The following is a 26,924-nucleotide window of genomic DNA, read 5'->3' on the forward strand; positions in this document are numbered from 1 at the left end:
GCCATGCATGCTATTAAGAGGGGGATGCATTGTATTTATTAACCTGCAGGATTAACCTTGTCCAGTAACTATACGTTAGAAGTCAGATTTGTTTACTTATTTACATTTGGTCACACAGACACATAATTTAAAAGAATTGTTCCATGTTATTTGAACTGCAGTTATAGCTTTGACTGCCTTTCTCCATTGGACTTCAATGATTTGCTCAATAGTGGCTCATTCAGGACGACTCCTACTACACTTACTTTTAGAGCCGAGGCAATTTACCACTCAAAGAAGTCTCAAGAGGGGGAATTTTTTTTGTGGATTTGCAAGATTTATAGCAAAGACAGCTGTGTGTCAACGGCTGCGAGGCTACCGTAGGCCCACCCATCACTCCACATTAGGACTCCTTTGAACATAAGTATATTTCACTCCGAGTTGGTGACATGCCGTGTGAATCTGTGGATGTGAAATTATACATATTCGAGCACAACAGTGGTTAGCGGGAGATAAGCGTGGAGGAGGAAGCTGGGAATTATAAAGGAGATCACAAAAAATTATGTGCAACGTATTTTATGGGTTTGAACTAATTTCCTTGACAAAAACCGCACGCGCTTTTTTCCTCGGCTTTTGCCGCTAATGCAAGCGCTTTGTCTGATGAATAAGTTCTGTACAAATGTTTGTGAACATGGTACGTTGTTCCATAGCCCACAATGCCTCCTCTGCAGCCTCTCAGAAAGAAATTATCATTCATTCAACGACGAAAGTAAACAATTTCACTCATGCTCAAAGGAATGTGACAAAGTTGTGGAAAGGGGCTGTGAAGGGAAGTGAGGAGAGACTGCAGATCTGAGGCAGTGTGCAGGGCAGAACGTGCTGTATAGGTGAAAAAAAATATATAACAGATTGAGCAGGGCTGTAAATGTGTCAAAAAGAGAGAAAACCTGTGGTGAGAACAAGAAACCTCCTTCCTCTTCCCTCATCTCTCATCTGTCTCCACTATACTGACCAAGTCCATCTGGATCAAAGCACCTCATGCAGGTTCGTCATCTGCAAATCCCTCCACGCACATTAGCCCTACATCAGGAATCACTTCCTACAGAATATTTACCTCAAAGCTTCCCCGGCATAAATCTGTCACAACACCTAGCATGAAAATTAATTCGCAGAAACTTCTGGGTTTCAGCATCACAAGTTCAATCACCACACTTTGAACTAAAAAAACGTTTGCCGTTTGAATGGAGCGTGTTTTCTCTGCACACGAGCACTTCCTGGCTGGCCATCCTGTTTGATTTGATGGGTTATTAAACACTTCTGTCAATAAAAAGCGTGGTGAATGCTAATTTCTGAGCCCACCATCGATAAATGACCATGAAACTAGTGCAAATTAACCTCCAAATGTCATGGGAAAAGCCGCTGCCACTGCTATTACTGTATGTGCTTCAGGTAGGCAAAGCATGGTGACAGACTACACAGGACATATGCTTTATATTACTAATGCATTTTTACACTCAATGACTTTAAAATCGCAGGGCTTTTATATATTTCAAAATGCATTGCAAGATTAGAATACAGCATTTTCAAAGGACAGCAAATGCTTTGATACCAGCGATGTGCTATCCACTTACTTGCTGATGTTTCAACCTGCTGCTACAACCAAGACCCATCAACTCTAAAGCTTCTGATCGTTGGTCCAGTGCACTTTGCGGATGCCTGAATGGGTTGTTTGAGGCCAAAAGGGACATTGGTGGTTTTGGAAGTGAAATGGAGCTTAAAGAAGAAGTCTGGTGATATTTAATATTTCCCCTTTTGTAGACCCACGTGAAAAGACCAAAACCAACAATAAATTGATTCTCCTAACAAGTATTCTTTGTATAGCCAAAGCCTGACATTGCTTTCTGTGCCATGGATCTTCATTATTACCATTAAAAACACACCGTTGAACCGGCTGACATGTTCTTGGGCACTGTAACTCAATCCCACATGCACAGTCCTGCTGCCCTAATATTCACTAATGCATCATATCTGCAAGTTAAAATAGTTTCATCCGTATTGAAACCAACCATTTACTCCTGTTTGAGTAACTTTTATTTGTACCAAGTCTTTTTTTAAGTTTAAGTATAAATTCATGAAGATGATTAATTTTTTTCAGTTGCACACATTCAGTAAGACCAAATGGGCCACAGAGTATGATCCAGAGACAGGCTGAAGATGTTGTAAGGTATTTTAGTCTTTTAATGAGATTTGGTGACATAACATACGATCACAGCATATATAGCAGTCATTAAATGTAATCTATAGTTTTTATGGATCGAGTCTTGTTCAGCATTGATTGAGCAGAAGATCTATCGCACAAATAAAACAATTTTTTTGCTATCATTTAAACAAATCGGTAATTTCATATGTCTCATATATTTTACTGATGCTTTCAAATGTACTTTTGTGCACCATCTAAACTCATATATGCAAAAGGACTGTGTGACAAGACCTCAACAAATAGAGGTTTTTGAAAGAGCATATTATAGAGTACATCATCTATGCCACCACACAGGAGGGCATGAAGAAATGTTCTTAATTGAGCATTTTTCATGTTCAGTAATACAAAATTATTAATTCATAGTCTCCTAAGTTGTGCTTTTAATATTGCTTTGTATTCATGAAAAATAGATTTGCCTTCACACGGAATTATGTATGCTTTCAGCAAATATTCAGTAAAATATAATCCATTAGGGCAAAAAAAAAAAGTGAGAGAGACGCAAAAACTGTGGTTTTAATGCAACAAATCATTTGCCATTAACCTCACCTGTTATTTTATGGTAAGTAGGGTCTGTGTTATTCTAATAATAACTTCTAACAGAAACCAATCAGGTTAGGATCAGACCGCAACATAAAAAACTGCGACACTGTGACCCTCTCTCCATTACACATGCTACTTTTTGACATGCTGCTCTACAAAGGGGCTTTTACATTTTGCATTTTGATGTTTCAGCTGTTCCAGGTGTCAGGCCTGACCACACAACTGTGATGACAGAGAGAAAACAGCCCTGATGTATGATCCTGGTCTGTCACGACAGGTCAGTACCACAGCTCATTCAACTGCTGATGATACGCTAAGTCCTACAACACAGGCCAACAAAGAGGAAAATACATCTATGTAAGTCCTGTAAGCGGTCTAAGATCCTGCTGTTGCTGTCCTATTCACTGCCAATATGAACAGAAATGTCAACAGTGAGCGTCAGTCAGCACCTTGTGTCAGATAATCACAGGAAGTGGGGCTGAGTTCATAATGCTCACCTAAATCCTTCACTGGGCATCAAGTAGGGCAGCAATATTCTCCGATAAGCAGATACACTGTTTTCTCATAAGGTGATTATCAGTTATAACTTACTCCAAAACAAACACGACTTCAGGAATGATCATCAAAGGCTCAGGCTGCATACTGCTGAGCTGAAACACACACACACAAAATATTCCGTTGTTTATTATGCCTTGACATTTAAAAAAAAAACAGCCAAGTGTATCTTTTTTGAATGTTAATGATTCAGGAATATGAATGTGGACTCTCTATGATGTGCTCTTTAAAGTCGTATCTGGGCACAGAAATGATCATTTATTTGCACAGCGGATGAGAGTCAGAAGCAATATTAAGTTTCTTTGCATAAAATGCTCATAGGAATTCATTCATATAGATCCAAAGTTCGTTTCCCCACCATTTCTTTTATGATACAGTCACAGCAAAGAGTGAGATCTTTCATGGTTGGTCGATATTGATATTGTCCCATCGATATCACTGGCTGAGTTAAAATCCATCACAGATTTCTTGGATTATAATGCTTTTAAGGTTTCTCAAACCACACTGTTTTACTGTAGCAGGGTATTGTAAATGGATAGAGTTCTTATACTTTTGAATTCCTAATTCATTCTGCAGTACATACAGATGTTTCTCTTTGCAACTCAATGCAATGTTTTGCTGACATTTTGCAGCTAATGTAAAGGTTATTTCGCAGCAGGCATGAGACATCATGCATTTATGATCCATGTTGTTATCTTCGTGCTTTTGTTTCTCTGTTCTGAAAATCCTGCAGCTTTTTGAGGCTTTGGAGACGCCGATGATCAGGCGTATGTGTGCAGATCACTTCAGTGATGATTCCCAACAAGTATGTCCATGGCTGCTGCAGGATCTACTATGCACCTTGGCTTATAACTGCACTTTTGGCTGAACCACCCAAAGAGTCACTCCATTAAGATCTGTCTTGTGCAGCCCAGTCACCACAATCAAATGTTGGAAGTTAACATTTCTGCAAACTACTGACACAATCACACTTCTATGTGTCTTGCATTCCATATTGAAATTTCTACCATCCATGTCAAATGGCATCCATCTTTTTTAAGGAGACTTCAGGACAATTTCCAGCAGTATTTATGGCAACAGAAAAACAAATATTTTTGACAGGAAGTTGGAACATCTCCAGAACTGTTTGCGGTGACAAAACTGGTTGTGTGATGTCAGAACATTTCAAGCCCTGTTTATAGCAATAAAACCAGGTATTTTAAGCCACAACATGATGTTTTCCTAACCTTTAACACATATTTTTTTGTGTCCAAACGCAACCAAACCATAAGCACAATGTTGTCACAACATAAAATTGAAAACTGAACTTTAAATTAAATTGTCAACGTGAGAAAATGTAAAGTTTCGAAATATCTGTGGTTTGAAAAAATGTGTGTTTCCAACATTTATTCTGGAGGTTGGGTTGGTCTTGTGTCTCAACTGCAAAGCTCAGTTCTTGGAAAAAGTATAAAATTAAGTAAAAATATATATAATATTGCTCCACAGTGCAAAGAATCTATGCAAAACCTTTCTACATTTGTTGTTTGGTGGTGTTTCGACTGGAAAAATTAGAGGCCATCTACAAATGCCAGTATGCATAAGTTTGTTCGACAATAGAGAGAGGAGAGGCTATGCAAAGTTAAATAAAAATGAATTTTATTTAGTGAAAAAATAGGGGGTGTGAATACTTTTATAATAGGTCGGTAACAAAGAAACAAACCAATAAACTATTGGAAAAATTTGTATTTTGACTTCCTCTTTCTGAAGTCGTCAGATTTGAAAAGTGATCTATTGTGTGCTTGTGCACTGACGTGCAAAAATTAATTCAATTTTTTTATGTACAAGCTGCTCAAACAGAGCATTATCAACATCAGTGTGCTCAGGATGTGCTTTATAGCACTATGGATTTGGATCACAGGTTTTGTCTAGACCTCAGAATGAAACACACCACAGTGCTTCTGTGCCACACACTCAGTAAATAAAAGTAAGTTTACCATGATTATTGTCTGACACAATCAGAAAGAGTTCTCTGCAAACACAGCCAGAGACGGGCTGATACTGCACAAATCAGCTTGCTAAAACACCCTTGTTAACATTTTTAAACCTACAGAATCATAAAAGGTGATGCCGGGGAATTTTGGACTCCCATTCCCCCTAAATCACACACTCTTGATTTGCAATTCCAAATCTAGAACATAAATAGGGCTTCACGGCAACAGCGTGAATCCAACTAAAAAAACCTTGAATAGATTTTGAATTTTAAAAGCGAGATCAAATGAAAATCACACAAAGGCACCAGCAAGTGGAATTGAAAGTGTGATACAGATGAGGAGGGTGTAGGGGGGGTACGGATGAAAACAGGATTAGACTCCACAGGCCTGGTTCCCACAGATTGCCTGAAATGGGGAACAGATTTAAAGCAGGTACTGTGTGTTGACAGGTTTGCTTTTTTTTTTTTTTTTTTTTTGCACAGGCATTTCCCTTTCCTTTTTTTCAGCATGTCTTACACATTTAACTAGACCCATGTCAAAACCTGTTTACATGTCATGAAAAGAAGCGGAACATGTTCAAATCGGGTAAGCTATTGAAGAAGAAACTTGGATGATTTGACAGTTTGAGTCTCTTTAATATTGCCCACTTTGAGCAGGCTGAAACAAATCATATGCACGTCTACGGCGTCGTCTGCTATTAAACGATGTTGTAATTGACGTTGATTAAAATAATGCCATTTCTATGTTGAGGCAAGTGTAAATTCTGCTCTTGTCTACACGTGTTACACCCGCACAGAGGCGCACAGTAGTTCAGAGGCCGTGTTGTTGTGCCTTGATTTTCTTCTACAAATCAAATACGGGCGGCATGCTTAAGCGTTTCCTCGTATGTCAGCAAGTTTTAGAGATTAAACTGTTTCATGTTTAATGGGATAAGGAGGAACATGAGCTTCTATCCAATCCTGGCCCAATTGAGTGTTTTTAATGCAATTTGTCAACTCCCTCTGCTAGTGGGATTTGTTCCATACTGTTAGATGTGGAGTCAATTACATAGTATCTCTGAAGAGTATTTTGCTTGAGAGATTGCTCATCTGGCAATATTAAAGCTACTTAGTATATGTTTGGCTGGAGTGAAGGAAATACAGTTAACAGGTTTTTTTTTTCCTTCTAATTCCACATCCACTTTTTTTTGCTGGATGCAATTTTGAAAAATGTATAGCTCGTGTTGTAAGTGTACACATTAATATAGAATCATATGAGCAAATAAAACATTCACTTAACTCTTTATATGATCCTGAAATGTCCAATATGATTAATTATAGACTCAAAGCATTACAAATGAGTCACCGGTTAATGTTAACAAATATTCTCCCTTAAGGGCCTCTATTAATAATTTCATATTCTCTCCAAATATTATTCTATCCACCTGCTGCGCGTGATCCCATTTTTCCCTTTTTTTCCCCCCGTTTTGTGATCATACATAATTTAGTCCCTGGCCACATCTAATAAATGATGTTGACATATGCTCTTGCAGAGAGCACTGCCTGGAAGTGTTGGTTGATAAGCTTCTTTGCATTCTCACTGGATCCAATTTTGCTCTATCAGTACATGGGCTCTGCTCACATGGTCCACTAGGCCTCGAGATGTCCCAAGGCTTCCGATTAGTGAAAACTGTTTGAGGGGGGATGAGATTTGTGTAAAATTCAAATTTTGTCACCAATAGTATGTTTTTTTAAGGGTCCCATTTTTTAAAGATTCTTCCCCCTGTGTTATAAAGATCATATTGAAATCATTTTTATTCTTTATTTATTTTACTAACTAAACTCTTGGTTGTTGTTTTCAAATTAGATTCTAAGGACAGTTTTTGTGGCATTTGTGTGAAAAGGTTTAGAGTGCACAATGAAGAGTGACATAAAAAACTATTGTTTTATGGAGGGAGGATGAGTGTGGGGGGTCTGAGAGGGGCTGGGTGTGGGTGGGGGTTCATAAGCCAGACTGCACACCCCCAACACTGTGAGCATGTGGCGAATAAACTGCGCCCACCGAGCCACCAGGATGTGAAGATGGATTAAAAATTGAAATTGCTTTAAGCGCTTATAACCAAATATTTGTCCGTTCTCAGCCTGAAATGAATTCCTACAGTTCCAACTCACCCGCCCCACCTCCTCCCACCCTTCTTCTTCTTCCACCCGGCCCCGAGCATTACGAGAGAGAATCAATTCGATCAATTCCCCTCTACCAATTGTTTGTTGTTTTTTTTTCTGCTGACCACACCTCAAGGATTAATATTTGATTAGCCTTTAGGAGAGGTGGAAAGTACTTATTAACCTTATTTGTCAATCTGTCAGTGCCGCTGCGCGGATTGTGCCTTGCGGCGGGGAGCGCGGGGCCAGAGGGGGGAGGGGATCACTTCAGGGAATATCATGTCTTCCAATGACTGCTCTCCTCTGGATGTTTCATCATAATTATCCATTTTAGGCTGCCGCCACAAGCATGACATTCATTTCAGCATTTTGAATACATTTGCTAATTGATAATACGATACGTTGTCCCACAATAATGTAATGGTATTGATGTTTAGCTGCTGTTTTGCTTCCACAATTTGGCCAATTATGTCAAATTCCTTTCAGAATGAATAACAAGACGGGTTTGTGGTTACTAATTTTATTCACGATGATTGTTTGTAAACAAAAAAAATGGAGTAAGTTGCCATTTAGGGTCATTTTCATTACAGTCCATGAAGACGAGGCATTTGCTCATTTTGAAATTGATGAGTAAACTTCCACACTGTAAGCAGTCCTTTTTTTCATTAGTAATTTTAATTAAGTCTTCTGCACAACACTGAAATTGACTTTATATATAATTGTTCATTATACGTCTTGTTTTCTACAATGGGGAAATTAAGGGGCCTCAAATGGATGAATCCGAGACATGATTAGTCTTGTTCATCCCAAATGTATAATTTTTTTAATGCCTGGCGTGAGCTTTGCTGCAAAGTGAAATTGATACTCGGTATATGAAAACATTTAATGAATTGCCAATTCTGTTGTCAAAATCAAGCTAACAGATATTCTACTGGGAAATTTAAGGGGAGGATGCACATTTCAACATTCAAGCGCGGCAGTAAGACATTCATATTGAATTTGACTTATTGACAATAAAAACACAGTTTTGCAGAATTTAAAAGCATAAAAGTGGCTCAGATGTGCGCAAGACAAACACACGCACACACTCTTACACACAGTATTTAATAACCAATGGCTTTATCTGTCTTTTGTTTACAGAGTGCAACTCTTGCATCACAGCCAGCCTATGAGGGTCTGACTGCCTCTGCCTTTAAAGTGTTTGGGTCTGACTCTGTTTGTGTCTAAATGATAACACCTCTTCGTGCTCATTGGAGGCCTCCCAGATCCGTCTCCTCAACCTCAGTGTTATCTGTGATCATACGCCCCCACGCTATCGAGCTCAGTCAAAGACCATCCCATGGTTTGCAGTGTTAATTACAGATCCTTTGATGTGATAGAACACAGCCCTGTAGAGATTGATTACTCTTTGAGCTAAGTTGTCTTCCAATTACTTAGACAATTAGCCAACTAATTAAAATACTTACCCTGTGCATTGAAAAAGGAAGAGGAGTGCTGCTGTGAGGATCTCCCTTGATATATGAGCTGCCAGGGATTCTCAGAGAGTCTCAGCTGAGGAGAAGAAGGCCTGGTGTGCCGACTGCAGCTCAGGAAAAAGGCCCAAAATGAGTCTCTGCTGCAGACTGTGATGATAATGATGTGGATGAAGCATTTGGAGACGTTTATCACTTCCTGTTGATTGAGGATAAGGATGTTAAATCAGGGGATGAATTGATTTTTGGCAATCTATCATATCACAAGTCTCCCTTTATGTCTGACAAATACCACCTTTGGAATGACAAGTCCAAATATCAAATATTTCCAAACTTATGTTTTTTTGTTCTGTTCATCATTTCACTTTCTATCTTTTCAGACTCAGGAAGGAAAATGTATAGAACCAGCGTTCAAGCTTGGAGTTAATTAGACAGTTGACTTGAAGTCACCGGAGCGTGTCTGAATATTTACATACAAATCATTTGTAGTTAGTCTGAAAATAGTTTGGGGCTCTTTATTTTAAGGGTCCGTGGAGGAATTTGGTCCTCTGATAAAAGAAGAGAAAAATTATTTCTGAGACTCTCAAGAGGCTTAAAAATTATTAATTTAATAGAAAACAGTTAGTGTTCCTTCTCTGTTATCAAAATATTGAATATGTTGTTCATTTTCTTGTAAGCAGTAGCTGTGTTTGGCATATTTCTGTCCCTATTGTGCAAAATAACTGCAGTTTGTGTGAGTCTGTGTACAGTGGATTGTTTGTTGCACACCAAAGCAAATAGACTTAAGAACTGTTTGTGGTTTCTCATGGAGAATGACAAATGTGCCTGTCAGACTGACCTGTGGGGCTCGTTCTGTATAATGACAGGAGTTATTCTAACCACAAAAGTAGAAATACATTCTAGAGAATCTACAAAAGTGAGTAAAGTGTTTTTGAAGATGTTGTAATCACACTGCAGACTAACATCACTCGTTGTAGTTCCCACAATTAATTGCTCTTCTGGTTGGAGTGTGAAAATCTGAGATTGACTCTGACTGCCAGGGTTAATTTTCTGAGGGTTGTAATTGTCTTACATTGCCAAAATTGCAACAAGTCCTCATAATTCAACAAAAAATCAATTGTTTGAGAACAACACATGAAAACTTTATGATCTGACATGCCTGTCAGCAGGACATCAGGCCGGCCTTCCAAAACCAGTATAAAGCATAACTTCAAAAATATTTGTTTTGGTAGTACCTATGTTCAGGCAAAGCAGAAAAGAAAACAGGAAAGACTGATGACTACTTCCAACTATTTCCGTCTTTACTCCTGACTGACAAAAGGTCATCATGAGTATGGAGGACTTGTTTTCTTGAACTCAAACATTATTTTTTGGTATTTGCTGAAACGCCTGAACTGTAATTTTCTAGGGAGTCCAAAACTATGTATAAGCAGTTGGTGAGTAAAGCATAAGCAAAGCTGATATATCAATTTGCATCTCTTAAAATCTGTATTCTGAACCCGAACTGGAAAGTGAAAGTACATGAATCAAAAGTGAGCAGTAAAAGATCCGTCACAGCTTAAAGAGGAACTCATGGTAGCTGGTGGTTTTCCTGGAGGCCAATTCATTGAATAACACTAAAATATATCAGCCTAATAAGCTTATTAATGTGTGAGTCTTCTTTACATCTCTACTCTCCTACACTCCTCCTCTTACATTTCTCTTTTGTCCAAAGCATGATACGGTACAATTAGTCCAATCAGCCTCTAGGTAGATGTCCTTAAGGGCATGGCTTTCAAACAAAGAGTCAAAGTGCCTAAAGTTATGTTTTTTAATTATCCCCCCCCCCAAAAAAAAACATAAGCCTTAATGTCAAATGCTGATGTTGATATTTATGTTAACACTAAGTTTATGTTTAGCATGGCGGCTCATCTCTGAAGCCATGATGTCTGCGATTCATTTGACACTACACACCCACATTTGAATAGCATCTGACTGAAGCTTGTCACACTTATTGTCATGTCCCTTTAACCCCAGCTGGGCAACTCCATTATTCCCCTTCCATTGTAATGATAATGCTGTGTTATCTGTGCAAGGGACAAATATGCAAGGGACAATGGGGATGTGGACATGCATTCAATTTATGCATCCATAATTGCTTTTGATGATGTAGATAATTATGTTGCAGTCCGGAGAGAGTTTTTGCACCAAGCAATTTACAGAAAAACCTTCAAACCTTTGTTTTTCCTGTTCAACTATCCCATGTAAACACTGTGGGACCAGTATTCTTGAGCTACAAAAGCTACTTCATATTCATGTAACACTATAAGGTTTAAAAGTGACTTAGTTTCTCAGAAAAGTGTGTGTTCATTTCTGGGATTTAGAGTATTTCGCTGAAACTTAAGTGCAATTATAAATAAAATTCAGAAACTGCCAGCAGAATTGCTCCTTGGGAATTTATTTCTTATGTCACTGCTACAGGGATTTGTTTGATTTTTCAACCCTGCCGAGCATATTCACATGACGCCATGTTCCTCTGACATCAAAGTGTGGGTAGCTCATTTCATACTGTTGTCTTCCTAGTTGCAAGTTGTATAAACAAGGGGCGATATTTAAACAAGGGGTGACTAACGAATCAATATCATTTCACCAATTGATCAGCAACTTAAAGACAATATACAGTGAAAATTGGGAGGCACATCAGGCCATATTTCAAGGTCAAACACATTTGATGACCCATTATTTTCCATCAGACAGCAGCTAATGTTAGCACTCAATCAGTTCACAGCTATTACACATTACTATTTGACAGTAAGAAAAGTGTAAATCAATTCTGAAATATCAGTGCACATATATTGGAATGGTACCATAACACTAGCTAGTTAACTAGGAAATGGTTGACTGCAAATGATTTTCTGATTTCAGTAATCAGATATGTCGTTTTACTTTGAAATATGGCCTGATGTACCTCCAGACGTTCACTGTCTATTGTCTTTTCAGTTGCTGATCAATCAGGAAGCAGTCAATAATAATGATTTCTTAGATTCACAGCAATAAGATAATTTGATCTTCCCAATCTGAGTCTGACCAGAAAAATGGCCGCCGCGTAAATATGGTCTATTGCCAGAATAGTTGCCAGCATTGTACATCTCAGTTTTCAGCTGCAATACTGCAATAATCCTGGACATCTTGTAAAAATATCCAGTAGTTTCATGCTTCCGAATGTTCACCGCTCGAATGGTGGTCTCTTGGTTGGCATCTAATGTAAATGATATCATGCAGATCTTTAGAACAAAAACCTGTAGATGTATTCCTATCATTATCTGATCTGACACATCTAATTCTCTTTCCTCTGTTAGTGTTTCCTTGTCCCTGCTGCCAGTTTCAAACTCGCAGCAGTATGCCTGATTGAAGTTGTTGGGGCAGGTTGGATCAAAAGACCCCCTGTGATTAGAGGGTCAACAAGTCTGAGGGATCAAACTCTCCTTCCTCATCTTCTAATCACAGACTATATAAAACAATCTTAGCACCACTTAACCTGTGCAGGGGCCCTGATATGGCTCGGCATGCTCTGTCTCTATTAATCAATCAGCTTCAGGCCTTCATGAGATCCGCGATGCAAATGTGTGTTATAGCTGTAGGTCCCATTTTTCAGGGGATTTTTTGCTCTAATCATTCTGGCCTCGGGTGCCAAATTCCTGTGACATACATTTAGGATAAATACAGGGCTAATACAAATACAAATCATAAATTATACAAAAAAAAAAATCATCTGGGAAACACTAAACATGACCAAATATTTAAATGAGTTACAGTTTTCCAGCTGGCAGAGAATGAATTGACTTGTGGTTACATGCAACTGTGTGTTTGAGGATTTATAATCAAATAAGCTTTACTCGGTTTCACTGCACTGCAACATCTTCCATGAAAATCATCCTGGTGTCTCACTCTGTCAAATTTGTCATTTTTTCCTCCCAGTTTATTTTCACTGAAGAGGTGCAGTGTGATGAACTGACAACATAATTTAGGAAGCAGAAAAGGCTCAGCTCTTTTGTTTTCCGGTGACAGCTGTGTGCACTCACGAGCACAGACCTAACTGGTGAGGGAAATGATAAATATGAGAGTGCTGAAATTCAATATCATCCACCTCTGATGTCAGACAAAAATAAAATGCTTTAATAGTGTCTTGTAATCTTAGACAATTGGATGTTTTTAAAATATGGCAGTGTGATGATTAAAAGAAAAATTAAGTGCCATCCATTTGGTGGTATTAATGATTTGTCAAACTGCTGTACTTAAAGGAACAGTTCCACATTTTGTGCATACACACATGTTCGCTTTTCTTATTATGGGCTACGTATTGTATAGAGGCACACCTTTTCCGATGAACAACTAAATTTAACATATTGAAGAGTAATCGATTGGGAGAGACAAATCATTTTTTGATCCTGTTTGAATTGCGCAATCAATTGATTCAAAAGGTAATTTTCCAAGTCAATAACATCGCAGTTTGTCATAAAACATAAGAAATATAAGACTGTGAAAATAAGTAATGACAATGGCCAGTTTCATTGTGATTTTCATCGTATTTAGTATCTTTTCTGAGGCAAGTTGGTGACGTGGTTAACCTCTGTATACTCTGTTATATGGTGAATGGAGAAAGACAAATCATTTTTCAATCCCACTTGACTTGTGTCATGAACTACGCATATAATGTTTGTCAATTCGTAAGAAAATATTTAGTTTTGTGTTAAACTGCTGGGTGAACTACATCGTCTCGCTCAACACACCTCACCAACACCAACATGGCCGCCAACTTGGCACCGAAAAGGTGCCAAAACAATGAAAATCTAAATAAATCTGGTCATACTGACAATTGCAGTTATGTGAAAGTGAGTCCATCAGTTATGTGAGCAAGGTAACATCCAAGAGCAGCTCTACCATGTATAAGTTACGTGTTTTGGTGAACGGTACACTTTCTAGCCGTGTTTAGGGGCCAAAACAGTGATATTTTTGACAGGAAGTTGGGCCATTTGCAGCTGTGTTTGTGGCGACCAAACCGGGAAGTTTAAACCAGAACACCATGTTATTCTGACCCACACCAAGTGTTTTTCGTGCTTAAATCTAACCCTTTGTGACATGACAAAACAATACTTTGTTCTAAGCTAACTTTTGAGAAGTTGTTACTTACTTTAGTCAGCCAGCGTCACCAAACTGCTCCAGGGACTCACTGATGCAGGTTGATTGGGAGTGGACCAAACCACTGTGAGGTAAACGGAGGGGGGGACCAATCTTTAAAATAACATAAAAACACATGTATTTAAGGTTTTACTTACACAAGTATGCACAGTGTCGATTATTTTATGATTTTGAAATGATATGTTTTCACTGATATAGCTTATTGAGTAGAACAAATCTCAGTCATTATGGTCTAAAGCAGAGGTGATTTTTGGAAAGCTGGAAGGACAAACCAAGTTGGTAATGGGGTGTTTTATTTGCTCTAAAGCAAATTATTTTCTTTATTGTAACATTCTTACTTATTATTTATTGTACTATGTATCTAATTAATTTATCAGAATTTTATTTCAGAAAGTGCATGGCTGTATTTTTATGTTGAATAAGGAAAATAGGTGTAATGATATTTTCTTTCTCGACATTTTGTCAATTTCAATTAGAGCAATAAGAAAGCTAGACTAAACTTGCATACATCTCCCAGCCGTTATATTGCAGGGCTACGCTGTTGGACTATCACCTCTTGTGGTGCGAAGTTGTATTACAAGACAGAACGGGCCGGGTCCTATTGTTTACCATGTTAACATCAGATGTATCTGCACATAATACACCAAACTTCTCTGGCATAATGTCAAAACTGTTATTTCTTCACATTATGTTGGTAATGTTGGTTAATTTCTGGAATGTTTAAAATGTATATTTTTTCGTCTGTGGCAATATATCAAAAGACAGAACAAGCCTTGTGTTATGTGCCTGCAGACTTTAGCTGAAGCTAAATGTTCTACGCTTTTCGTCTCATTAAACGCAGCAGTTTTCTTGTTGCGATAACTCGTTTTTAGTATTTCAGCTGCAAATGTGCATGTAATGATGCGGCCGAGGGTCAGCTCCATTGTGAGAAATGACACAAGTTCCACTATGCACTTTGAATCTGTAGGCCGCTTCACTGAGGCGGCTGTGTTATGTTCCTCCCTGCTGCTGTGTACACTCAGGGCGCCGCATCGAATGGCTGCTCCATCTTCTGAGGCTGGCTGGGCTGCTTATGAGAGGAACATAAACTACCACACAATATCCCATTGTCTCTGGCCACTTAGTTCCTCTCATTGTTAGAGGTTATTTTGCCCTTATGAGGGGCAGAAGGTTTTCAGTGTCAGTGGTGGGTGATTAATGACTCGCTGTGGCTCCCTCCTGCTGAAAAGTGCACACTCAGTCTAGACTAAGATTTCCCCAACCTACCTCCTCCTTACCAAGGAGACATCCATGGACCATTTGAGGACTTTTAAATCCCACAGAGACCTTTGTCCCCCTGAACTTATTTAACACATTTGTTCCTCTGACTCAAAAAAAATATAATTGATTTTTAAGTGGAAAGTCACATTTCTGTCAGTCCTCGTTCCCTCATGGTTAATCAAGTCTAATTAGCTGAACAAGTGGAGAACAAGAAATGTTAACGTATTTATTGAAGCTGAATGACAGGAAAGATATCAAGTAGTAGCACTGGTAATGAGCAGTGTACGCTTCTGCCAATCACAGAGATATTGAAACTTTACATTTCTTTGTGTTGCAGCTGTTTCCGTTCTGTATCTTGTGACCATGATGTGCCTATGGTCTGGTAAGGTTTAGGCAGAAAAACTTGGTTAAGGTTAGAAAAAGATCATGTTTGGGCTTTTGTTTTCTGTCACATTGTCCCAACGTCTTGTTATAAATACCTGTTTTTTGGCTCCAGATTGTCCCAGTGTCTCTTCAGAAATGTCTGGTTTTGTTGGCACGGACACGGCTGGAAAATGTCCCGAAATGTCGTTAAAAATATTCAGTGGTTTCACACTTACAAATGTTGACATGGCATCTCAAACAGCGGCCTCTCGCCAACCCAGTCGCCACAATAAATGTTGGCAAAGTACATTTCTGCAAACCACAGATAAGTTAAAGCTTAACGTTTCTTTATATTGCAACTTTATGTTTCTTAAGGTAAAATGTTAAATTTTCCTCTCTGTGGCTTTGCTGTGCTTATGATCTGGTTATGTTTAGGCACAAAGCATCTGATTAGGGTTAGTAAAACATCATGTTTTGTCTTGAATAACCTGAATTTTGTTGCCACAATCATGGCTGGACATTGTCCTGAGGTGTCCTGAAAAATGTTGAAACTCAAACTGTGGTCATCAACATGACAACCTTGATAAATGTTAATATGTCAATATGATATGTATAAAACTTACATATTTAATGTAGCCATGGTTTGCAGAAATGTACAATGCCAACATTTTATTCTGGCCACTGGGCTGTGGTGTCAGACATGTACAGATTTTATTTACAGCGTGTTGAAAAATGAGACAGCCCAGCCTCCTGGGATGGCACCTTCGACAATCCCTCAAATCTCTTTGTATTTTGAGGAAATACCAAAGGAAATACTCCTGAATAATGAAAGCAGCATTCCTCTTATATGTGGCACATTACAAAACAGGAAGAAAATAATGAATACATTTGGTGGAGGCGGGTGTTTCACAGGGGTGTCTTCCCGCTATAGAAACCACCTTTGTTTCCTGACCTTTACCATCAAACACTATTCTTGTTTCCAAATCCCTCCGAGTGCAAGAAACAACTAGACTCTGCTGGGGCCTATACGACTCAAATTATATCATTTGTCCAATTTGCTATTGTTTCATCCATGTCAGGATAATTTGCTTTGGGTTTCTCTGTAGTGTCTAGGGCTTTGTCTACCCTCCCTGGGAGACCTGCTATACAGTGTGTGCCCTAGATAGACTGTTTATCAAGTGCCCCGTGTTCTGTCAAGTTGACTTTCCAACCATGATGCACAGATAAAATGTACAGCTTCATTTCTGTGGAAATCTCGGGAGGAATGAGCCTGTGACCACGGCAAGAGCCTGTTTACCTGGGGTATTAATTGGGTCAGAGTTAAAAGCGTGGTGGAGAGAGTCTCGCAGAGGATAAAGACAAGGCAGTCATCATTACTCAACACCTACTGTATAATGACAGCTTCATCTCTCCCTCAGTAGCCATCCTCCTCCTAATTAATCTCATCATCGCTCCTAACAGTTGGACAGTCAGCAGCTAAACAGATTCAACATATGCTATCATCACTACTATCACTCTGAAGCCATTGCTCTTACAAAGTGGATACTATCCGTCATGATAGTTTCTCAAGGAGCAAAGTCAGACTGTCAGGATCAGTGATGGGTTCCCATCAGCCAAAAACTCACGATCTACTTCCTTTGCCTTTGAATCTATCCCCTGAAACGTGTGGTCAGTCTGTACGAGTCATAATTAATTTCCCTGCACTAAATTGATTCATCAAAGGATATAGTATTTTATTTTCTGCCTCGTAAAAAGAAAAAAAAGGCTTGAAGCTTCACAATCAGTGTCAGATTTTGACAACTGGTGGCGGCACGCTCATTAATCAACCTGTGAACTCGGTCATTTTCTGCCTCCTGGGTTCACTAGGCACAGACAGCAGTTAGAGACAGGGACCACCAAACGCAGTGGACTCCCTGACAGCTCCGTCTGGCTCCTCCAAATCACACAGACAGCCTTTCCTGTGATGACTGCGGCCAATTCACAGGAACAGGGAGAAATCAGTAGTCTTTGCCATTAATAATGTTGAAGTGTTGAAACATCATCTTCTGCCTCATCTTTTGCAGGCAGGGTGTCATGCTTCCCCAATTAATTGCTTGCTTGCCAAATGTATCTTTGCACATTATCTTGTTCTATCTTTTGATTGCATGTGCTTAATCCTTATCATAATTGGAGTTGCACACTGCCACTGGGCCAGTCATGTCTCATACCAAATTAGGCTTAAAATTGTTTACTGAAGTTTGGATGCTGCTCACTTTAGCAATGAATTTGAATGTTTCAGAAACCAATTATGTTGCCGTGCAAAAGATAAAAATAATAAATAGAAAAGAATAACTATAGTGACATTTTTCTGTGGCTATCTATTCTATCTATTGTTCTTTTTTTTTATTCTGAGGGATGATGTGCCTCCTGTCCAAGCAGACCAGCCCCTGTGTGTGTTTTCTCCCTTCTTGATTGCATATGAACAATTCCCAGTGCAAACAAATCAGTCCACTCAGCCATCAGGGTAACAGCAATTCAATAAAGCCGGTCCTCTCTGGAAGTGTTTTAAGTCTCAGACAGAGCACAAAGAGGCGTAATGATAACCATGAATGGGCTACATGGGTAATAGAGCACTCCCTCTATTGCTGCTTGGCATGTGAAGGTGTTTTTTTCACACGAGTTGTGAGATGTTAGCACATTGTAAAGGCGGAGAAAGGTCAAGACAGCTCTGAGAGTCATTAGCAAAGCTCAAAGGTGATGCATTAATTCAGTCAAACACCCTTGTTCTATACTGTGTATATACACCCGACTATATGTTCACTTTACTTCAATATGACGGTGGCAAACGTTGAGGAAAAGTGGCCATCGACTCAGCCAGACAGGAAGAAAATGTCTGTTTTCAAATCTATTTCTGGAGTTCCACAGTTACATCTCTGTTTAAGACTATCTTATATAATATACTGTAGATGGGAGGTTTTTTTTAACTGCTCATAGTTAAATTAATTCAAAACTGTTGTGCTATATTTACAAAATATTACTGGTGTCAATTAGTTTTTAGTAGATTACGGAAACATTAATTTGGATTCAGTTGTGATGTGTTCACCACTGCCCTGAAATTGGAAAGTTCACAAACACAATTTTTCCTGACAAAGTTTAAACATTTTTCCTACGGATCGGATAGCCGCGGCATCTTGCTAACAGCAACAGTCAGTTTTGGGTAGACTATTTGTGTTTCATTTGCGTTGCGGAGACATGAGATATCTGCAAACTTGTTAACTTCTGTCATTTTTATCTGTAACTGTAACATTTAAAGACATATATTTAAACACTATGGTCTGACAGCGGCATCTCGGACAAACTGCTAGTTCTGGGTTAACCCGAGCTGTTGTTTTCTTTGATTCTGTGGTCTGACATTCTCCAACCTAACATTTGAGAAAGTTTTGTAATCAATGACATACGAAAAGGTCCAATTTGTGAGAAAATTGATTTTTGGGTCTCATTCTCAACTGACACTTCAGAATTGTGGCAGACCTGACCTATAATCCCAAAATGTCAGTGTTAGACTCAAAATCCACTTTCTTACAAATAGGCTCTTTAAAGCGTCAAATATGCATTTCGGATTAATGAGATGCGTTATGCAGGGTTTGTAAACGGACATTGTGATTGGTTCAGTGTGCTTTCTCCGAGTTTCTCTCACTGGAAATGGGCGGGGCTCAAATGGAAAATGGTGATGTCACATGCTTTTGCACCAATCAGAATTCTGCACTATTTGGATCAGAATGTAATGATATTTGTTGGGCAGCTTGGTCACTTTCAGTCAATTCTAGAACCATACACCTTCAGTACACCTACGATGAAGCAGAGTTTGACTTTAACTTTCTTGCTTAATTAGTTGTTTGTTTGTGTTTGAGAAAGACAAACACTTTGAAGCTAAGATTTTAAGGGCTGTAAAGGACCTGTCAATCAATTTGAGTGTGAGTCCAGTGTTTAGATTTTGTGCTGAGGTTGCCCATTTGTATACTTGATTTTACCATCTGAAATTGAAATCTGTTACTGTTTCTGAATGTTTGTTTGTATCACGTCCCCTGCTTGTTTACATGCTGCATGTGTATGAAGTCTTTCTCCTTGATTAACAGCACCAATGCGAAGTGTGAACATAGTCATCATTTACTATGTGTATTAAAGTAAGTTTGGGCACAATACGAACTATATTGGATTAAAAAAAATCCACACATAGCTCCTTTGAGGATATTCAGTTTATTTGGCACAACGAAAGCAGCAAAGAAGAACAGCGATGAAGTAAAAAATGAGCAGTTTTTACAAGTTAAGGCGAAAAAGCCTGATTGTATCTGCGATGATGTTAAGAGTTTGTACAGAATCACACTGTGTTGGCTGTTGATGTCTTAACTCCATCCATGTTGCTTTCACTGCCTTACGATATTTTGCGCCTTGGTGATGGTATAGATAGTGTACCCTTCCACTGATCTTGATTAAGGCTGTGAATTAAAAGGCTCACAGAGGTTTGCAGCCGTGTGTCCAACTGTTGGTCCATTCTTAAGGCAGTATTGCAGGTTCTCGTGAAAGGTATTTCTTATCCTCTGCAGTCTCTATGGAGGCATATTGGCAGACGCTGTTTGCTCTGTTAATTAAATTTCCTCTTTGCAGCAAATGAGGTCATATTCCACCATTGGTGTAATGTCTCTCTCATGTACAACAAAGGGAATGCGCCGAGTCCAGGAATCTTTACTGAAACAATCAAGTATATCATTGTTTGTCTGCGGATCTATATTTTTGAGGAGCATTGCCATGGCAAAATTTGATGCCACTGCTTGTGGTTTTTATTGCTTCAATTTTACAGACAGTTGGGATTAATGTCAGTCTCTATAGCTTCCAGGAAAAAATGGGCAATAATGTAGGAGCCGTTTCCATTATTCCGAGGCTATACAGGATGAAATCATTTGTTCTTAACTCAGCTTGCAATATTGTTAAGATTGTAACGGTGTGCCATTTAAAATGTCGTTCATCTTGATTCATGTCGTATTGACTTACTTAGAGATGCTCTCCGGGGTGGCTGTTTGTGCCAAAATCATTTTTCTGAGCCGTAAATAAGTACATGTTTTATGTTATCGAACATTTTTTTTTTCCAGACAAGCATTTTTCTGAATGGCATGCGATGAGTCTTATAAACCTGGGAAAATGATTTGAGCAAATGTGTGTTGTCAAGAACATTTGACAGACAGCGGGGTTAACAGAGGACATCGCTGAGTGTCTCATTTCTTTACACTAGTACGTACCGTCATAACTAAATGCAACAGTAAAGGACATGCCTTTGAACCAAGAAGAAATAGTTATTTTCTCTAATTGGAAATGCACACTCCCAGCGAATGAGTTGGGCTGCAGAGATAAGTTAAGTAAAAGTGGCCATCCAATTAAACAGCCAGAGAAATTTCCATTTTGATATCCATTTTCTTTCTTCAGCCATGTCTCTTTTGTTAAAAAACACTCAAGCTAAAATGAAATCAAAGGTTGTATTTACCTGTTCTTTAGCCATTCATACAAATTCAGTCCCCTGTATTATGCAGATATGACAATGTCATTTTGTTAAAAACCATTTTGTGTGTGTCTGACTGTTTTAATTGCTTCAGAATTTAGCATGACCAAAACTATCGGCGAGTGCCTAAAAGCCGAGAGGTCCGACGGGTATAAACAAAATGAAATTCAAAGTGTTTGGAGTGTCGAGACAAAACCATTTAGTGCGTTTAATAGTTTAACTGATCAGAATGAACATTGTCATTTTCGGGTTAACTGTTTTTATTATTGTTCAAGAAAGTTGGTGAAATGTCCCTTAGTCTCAGTCAGCGGTGAGCAGGACTGTCATCTGTGACAAATCTTTTGTCTTCTGTCCTTCACTCCTGGTGCTTAACTCTCTGTGACATGTGATGAATGTAGAATGAAAAGCACCATTAGTCACTGAAGGGCACTTACCTGCTATTGTTAAAGTAAAAGATATCTTCTTAGTTTGTGTGTTTTACTCCATTTATATCAATAATGCAGCACTTAGAGAAAGGGACATAATGTCCCTTGCTGCCTTGATACATGTCCAACACCAGTGGCTGTGCACTCTTTCATAGGGAAGTTCATTAAGATGCATTTACATAACAATACTCCCACTGGAGACCACTGATGCATATGTGACTGGTGTAGTAGCATTGTGGAGCTGCTTTATGAAACAACAAAGGGCCTGACAGGGGCAAAGCAAATAATAAAGAGAGGGACTTGGCAAGACAATGTCTATTTACTGTCTGTGAACAAAGGCACAAAATGTCCTTTCGCTAAGGAGCAACACTGTTATCTCCCACTTCAACTCCTCTTTTCATCACTCGCAAGAAAAGTGAAATGAGCAAATACAGAAGAGATGGGCGGCGGGCTAATTAATTAAGATTAATGAAAGACATTAGCTGTGGAGAGAAGCGTCACACTTATAAGGGAGTAGAAGCTTTTTCTATCGTTTGTGTCCATCGTATTTTATGCTTAGGCTACAAAGATTTCTATGGATTCTGGAAAAGGTGCATTTTCTAATCATCATCAGTCCTGGGATGTGTCTTTTTTTAATTTCCTCTCATTTTTGATACAAAGCAATAGTTGGACATGAGTAAATCTGTTAAAGGTTGTTTCCTGATTACTGGTCACTTTGTGTTAAAAACAGTCAGACAAGCTCGGGGGAACAGAAGCGAGAAAAAGTCAGTACATACAACTTTATACAATGGAGGCAAAATTATTTCTAAATCATTTGGGACAAGTATAAGTGGAGCAATCCATTTCTCAACCCTCACCAAGTGTTTTTTGTGCCTAAACCTAGCTGACTATGAGCAGAAAATGCAACTGAAAACTGAAATGGAATAAAACATTTAAAGTTGCAGTATAAAGAAATATAAAGTTTCAATATATCTTTGTTTTGCTGAAATGCATAGCCAACATTTGTTACAGCGCCTGGGCTGACAGAAGTCGTATAAAGTTAGTAAGTCATTGCTTCTATTTCTCGCCACCATAACCAAACAAAGAAAACAATCAGACAAACTAAAACAACATACAAGAAGTTGAATTGTTCCTGATTTTTCCAGGGCTGTGTCTGCCTTTTATAGCCCTCTGTGCTTCACAGACTGCACCAGCATTCAGCTCTGAAATGTGTTATTGCTGCAGTACATCTCAGGACACTTCAAGGAACCGAATCCATAATTCCTGCAATAACGTGAAACAAGAGAGGATTTTCCACACTCTGTAATCTGTGATGTCACACTGATGTGCCCCTCCATAGAGAATGAAGTGGAAAAATGCAAAAAGGTCACCAAGAGAGCAGCCAGTATAATTCTCTGGTGATCAGACTGCATATTATAGCTTTGGAAAAGAAGCACTGCTACAATGAAGCTGTGCCCCGTCCATCGAGACGCCCTCAGGCTGTACAGCACTTCCTTGTTTTCTGTCCAAGAGATGCTCAGCGACGCTAGGATGACTTTCTGTCTCTGATGTTGATGTGTCCATACAAATGTTACACAGTCATAAACTTCTGATAATCTGGAACAGTGAAGTACAGTTAAGGATATTATCTGATGACGGCACAATATGATAAGAAAGTGAAAAGAAGTCCCGTGAGCTGGAATGATACTTTTATTAGTTTAGTTTGTTTGTTTTCTGTTGACTGTTGAAAAGAAAAATGTCATATGTGAAATCTGCCAAATTTATGTAAAAATCAATTCCACATGTGAACAAATATGTACAATCTGCAAAAAGTGTCACATGTGAACTGGACATTCACATGTAGATACAGATTTCCATGATATGAAATGTGCTTTTTCACGTGAGTTCCACAATTTCACATTTGCAAAATTTCAACATGTGAAAATACAGTAATGTTGCATGAACTGTGAACAAGTGTCACAACTCTTTCTCACATCAGAAAAGACTTTTTCACATGCAAACTGCACAGATTAACATGCAAGTTGCTTTTTCTCACATGTGGATTAGAATTTCCACATAATGAAACAAAACATGGCACATGTGATAACATCAGATTAATTTATACAAATTATACATTATACACATATATTATATGAAATGTCACATGCCATAGGATATTTTAACATGTGAACTAAAAGCTGAATATGTGAAAATAGAATAATGTCCTTTTCACAAGTGATTGGCTTTTTTTCCATTGGTGGAAATAGAACTGAAAGTCTGTACTGAAGTACGAGTATAGTTACATTGATACACTGAAATATTACTCAATTACAAGTAAAACTACTGGTGTTAGATAATATTACTTAAGCAAAAGGACTCCTCTCAAAAGCCTCTCAGAGTTACTACAGTGTGTGGTATCTAAACATAATTATATATATATAAAAAAAAATAGATTTCTTGGCAGTAGAAATTGTGGTGTTTCTATTAGGTTTATCTGTTTGCTTTTATTCAGCACACATTCAAAATGCGGAATTTCCCTAATTGAAATTAAATATTGCTAAAGCCAATACAAACAGAGTAGAGTGAAAGGTGGGGATAATATGCGGGGCCCACAGCTGGAGAGAGACCGTAAAAATCTTCGTAGGGTGTATGAATTAATTAAGCAGGGCCCAGAGCAATATTCTTTCAAGGTCCTAGATTTCTTAGCTATGGCCCTGCATGATATATTCCACTTTAATGAATAGAGGGAATAGACATATTTTTGTAAACCAACCTGGAAAATTACTGCTCAGGGTCCGCGCAGCAGCGTTCCAGTGGAATTCCTGCGTTGGGTTTTGGAAGCAATTATGAAACACAACCTATAAAATGTAATTCATTAAAAGGCTGAATGTCTAAATTGAATGAGACTATACTGACTTGAAAACCACTGATGGCAGGTGCTGGGAAATGCGGTGCCGATGTCTAAAATGAGGAAATATTTGTTATATTGGTTGTAAGCGAGCGAGCTACTTCTGCTGTACAAGTCTGGCTTCGAGCAGAAGTATAATTCAAGGCTCTTGGGGATGTGCCAGTGCATACCGTGAGTCTTCTATCAGCGCTGAATAAAGCGTAATCTATGTCTACCACCATTACTTACATTTTAAAAGCACCAGACTTGGATGTTTGCTTGTCCCGTGGATGGAAACTGATTTGAGTCATAAGCTAAAATCCATTTTAGAGCATTAACAGCCATGTAAAAATCCATGTCTGAGGATCAGTTATGTTGGCACTCACAGCCCCATCTTTAATCCATCAAGTCACTGCTTTTAAAAACCCGAAATTGGGCAACAGAACTCAACAGCACATAAAGTACATTACCACTTTATTGAGCGTTTGTGTTGTTGGGTGACATTAAGAATCTATGAAGCTTTTAGTCGAGCGAAGGAGCGACTGAATTCCCGTCACATCCCATCAAAAAATGATGTTTTGCCGTTGCTATATTTTCACATGAAATGTTGTTCACCGCCACAGCTGATCTACGAATGATTAAACACGCGGAAATGAGATGTAAATAGAGAAAAAGAGCCATGAATGTGTGGCATCCTAATATGTTGTAGATGAGCATCTTTTCCTGTTGTGCTGTGGGTTTTTGGTCAGGGCCAGTGCTGAGAACACATGGAAGATTAAAGTGGCTGACAGGAAGTCTCTATTAAATTTGCATTAACACATTGTGTAAATCTGCTGATGATTGCCTCACAGAGACCCCATGGTTCAGCGTTCCATCCCCAGCTTCTGTACACTGGCCAGATGGCCACTTCAGAATGAGATTGACACAGTGTTTTAAACTGATTTCATGCTAAGTCTCAGGAGAGGGAGACAGACCATCCGCTCTGTTGGGAATCGGGATTACAAAATAGCCAATTAAAAAGGAAAGTGGTGAAATCTTGGCCTGATAAGGTGGAGATTAAATCGGTTATAGTTTATTAGGCAAAATTACTTATTAGAAACTATTCCTCTCCAAACAGATTTCCATTACCCGCCCAACTCCTTTTTATCTGCACTCCTTTATCTGATGGCTGCACTCTGTAATTATGAATCCTCCAAATAGCAATTATGACACCAATTGGACAGCATTTCTTCATACATTTCATTTATTCTCCATTATGGCTTTGAAATGCCGAACATCTTGGAAAAATCTCTTTGGAAGAGAAACGGCCGGGCCTGACCTCACTTCTACATTCAAAACATCATTTAGATTATGATGAAAATAAGAAAAAAAAAAAAATTGAGAGAGAGAGAGAGAGAGAGCGAATCTTAATTTGTTGCCATTGAACCTTAAAGAGAAATCCATGTCAGATTTCCTGTCCTTGTTTCCCAGCATCCATCATGTGCCCACCCGGTGCCATGTGTAATTACTCCTAGAGAATGGCTGAGCAGATGCGAGGGCTGCTGGTGAGACGGAATCAGGAGACTCCGGCGGGTCCCTGCGTCCCCGGATAACCAGTGCTTGCTCTGTTTCGGAGGCATCTGTGCAGCACCTGTGGACAGAGCAGCGCCCCACCTGCTACCAAACATCAGCTGTCTATTTTTCCACTGGAGCCCCAGGCCTCCCCTACAGCCTCTCCCCCAGGTCAGCCCGGTTCATGAGAAAGCCCCCTGTAAGCTTTTCTCACCTTCCGCTCGTTCCCGAACATTAAAGAGCTCCTGTGCTTGTCTAAAGGTTGATCTGCTACCTGGGACATCCTCTGACCCCAACGCCGCTCGGCCTGTCTCCTTAAACATTGTCAATCTCACACCATACCTGGGAGCTCAGCAGCTATTGGCCGACCGCAAAAACACACAGGCGGTTTATTATACCTTCCCTCTTTGCTCTAACCAAACACTGAGCTCATATCTGAAGGCTGGCACGGCGGATCCCTTCATTCTCTTTCTAAGGGGCCTGGAATAGTCGCTGAATCAGATTGATATAGATTGAATTCTTACCCTGCCTTTTGTGAGCGACCATATGTATTCATGAAATCAAAGTATTTACCTCCGAGATGAGCATCTACAATGTATCAGTACATACGCTGGAAGCTGAAGTGTTGATAACATGGAGCAATAATACCCGATCGCATTTCCATCTCACCTTTCATCTGAGCATCTCAAAGCCCTTTACTATGTGTGGAGATAACCAATCCTCTGCCAGCACAATGCGCACCAGGGTAATTGCGGCAGGGAGATGAGGATTCATTAATTTTTTAGAAAATTACAGCAATGTGGTCCTGACAGTGAATTTAATACCTGTAAAAGC

The 26,924-nt window shown here is 39.0% G+C and overlaps 1 long non-coding RNA gene across 1 annotated transcript in view; it reads right to left on the bottom strand.

Annotated features, from left to right (window-relative positions):
* Positions 1 to 14,150, bottom strand: part of LOC115574980 (uncharacterized) — a 46,625-nt gene extending 32,475 nt beyond the window's left edge. The window contains exons 1-2 of the long non-coding RNA XR_003982602.1: positions 14,088 to 14,150; positions 8,912 to 9,116 (exon numbers count right to left, since the gene is read on the bottom strand). This is a non-coding gene — a long non-coding RNA (uncharacterized LOC115574980). The remainder of the gene's footprint in view (positions 1 to 8,911; positions 9,117 to 14,087) is intronic.
* Between the last annotated feature and the right edge of the window lie 12,774 nt (positions 14,151 to 26,924).

The sequence above is a fragment of the Sparus aurata genome, chromosome 23 (genome assembly GCF_900880675.1).
Source record: "Sparus aurata chromosome 23, fSpaAur1.1, whole genome shotgun sequence".
Lineage (NCBI taxonomy): Eukaryota > Metazoa > Chordata > Actinopteri > Spariformes > Sparidae > Sparus > Sparus aurata.